This window comes from Pteropus alecto, unplaced genomic scaffold (assembly GCF_000325575.1).
Source record: "Pteropus alecto unplaced genomic scaffold, ASM32557v1 scaffold115, whole genome shotgun sequence".
NCBI classification, from domain to species: Eukaryota; Metazoa; Chordata; class Mammalia; order Chiroptera; family Pteropodidae; genus Pteropus; species Pteropus alecto.
The window spans coordinates 1,803,139-1,805,348 of record NW_006436814.1 but is presented as its reverse complement, the minus strand read 5'-3'; positions in this window follow the sequence as shown (position 1 = coordinate 1,805,348).

The window sequence follows — 2,210 nt, the reverse complement described above, 5'->3', positions numbered from 1 at the left end:
GGAAAGACATTTTTGACGTTCGGTGGTGGCCGCGGTGTACCCGTCCCTAGCACTGCGCGTTACCGTGAAACCCAAGCTGCGTGTTGGCGCGATCAGTCGGGAGCGCGCGTATCCGACCCCGAGTAAGATAGAGTCTGGCCCGCTTCCCAGCCCCGAGGAGATAAAACGCAGTTCCTTTTTCAATGCCTTTCTGTCCACCCTTAGGTGAATGTCCCTGTGACTACCTGATGCCTCCGCGGTATTGAACGTGTAGTCTATATATTTTAAAGTGTACTCCTGGGGAAGTGTTGAACCCTCTAGAGCCTGTCATTGAGCAAAGTCATGTTGCTAATTTTACTGCTTCCTGGCACGTTGAGGGCTGGATCCAGACTAGCGATGATGGTTTAATATTAGGTATTATTAATTGAACGTGTTTTTATTCCTCGTAAGGCCTTTACTTTCATGATCATTTTAATACCTTTCTACGATCCCAATAAAATAATATGATTTATGACTTAACGTGTGACAGTTTTTTTAAATGAGTAACTTTGGGGGAAATCGGACATCCACAGACAAATTACATACTGCTGTAATATTTATTAGGAAATAGAAAAAATCACCCCACCCGTGATATCCTGCCATTTTGGGGTTCTCAACTGAAATTCTTGAGCTAACTATGCTTTGAACTCTTGGTCTGGAAGGTTATATTTAAGCCAGTAATATTCCATAAAGGAATGAGGAATTCTTTTGAAGTAACTCCTAATTATGTTGTAAAGAAAGGAGAACTGGAAAAGTGCCAGGTAAAACATCATAAAATCATCCTATTTTTTATTGTGACTTGGAAAACTGCTAGGGTAAACTTAGTTGAGGTCCATTTCATTTGTCTTTGAAAGTATTTTCATATGTTATTTATAGTAAACGATTTCACAAAAATTGCGTAATAATTGCATGTTCGATTTTTCCATTTTCACAGTTTATAGGGTGAAAAGTAAAAATCTTTCACTCTCACCCTTTTTCTCCCCTCTCTGTGGTAAACACAACAGCTTGATATGTCTCTTTCTAAACTGCTTGCTTTATCTTAATTAAAACAACACTGTAATAAGTTACAAAGTGAAACTCATTCTATGCCATACCTGCCATCATACATGTCTATACATGTATCAGTATATGATACACACATAGCAAAATGAATGCACTATGTAATTTGCCTTCAATAATTTACTCACCATTTAACATTCTATCTTAGAAATTGTTTCATGTACCTATAGATTTACTCAGTTATTTTAAAGCCTGCTCAGCAATCCTTTAATCATTTTCCTTTGGACTGACATATATAAAATTTTAATGTTTTCACTAATCAAAAAAAAAAAAGCTTCAGTGAGCATCTTTATATCTTTGTGAACATGTTCAAGTATTTCTGTAAGACAGATTTCTGGAAGTGGCCTGATTCAAATGAGTATGCACATTAAACAATTTAGTACCTACTGCTAAACTGTCCTTCAAAAAGACTACCAGTTTATATTCCCCATTAACAATGGATGAGAATGCCTGTTTTTCATGTTTTAAACTGCGTATTATCGTGTTTTAAATTTTATGCTTATCTGATGGATGAAAAGTGGTGTCTTACTGTTTTAAACTTTCCTAATTACTAATATGTTTGAGCATCCTTTCAAATGTTTATTAGGCATTCTTTTCTAAGAAATGGCTTTCTATAACTTTCTGCATCAAAAAATTTGTGTACATGCTTTTCTTATTAGTTTATAGCAGCTCTTTGCAATTATGGCTTTTAACTCATATTTGTAACGGATCTTTTCTTCTGGTTCATTACTTATTACTTTTGTTTATGGAGTTGTTGACTTTAAACGAATAGATAGCTATTTCTCCAGCAAAAGTTTTTTTTTTTTCTGGGAACAACAAAGAATTGCAGTTTAGAACATGTAATCTAATGGCACAGGAACCACACACTAGTCCAGAGAAACAAGGAAGAAAAAAACTCTTTTATGGACCTGAGAGGCACTGTTGTAAAGGAAGAGTCCATTGGAGGAAACTGAAACTTCCAAGTAGAATAACTTTTCATTAGCTGAGCTACTATGTGGCAGGGAAGAATCTTTTCTTCTTCCTGATGAGGTAGCAATGTGTCACTTCCTGTCAGAGATGCAAGGTACATCTCTTCCAGTTGGGGTCAGTAGTGTGCGTTGAATGATGTGTTCAAAGAGTTCTCTTTTCTGGCC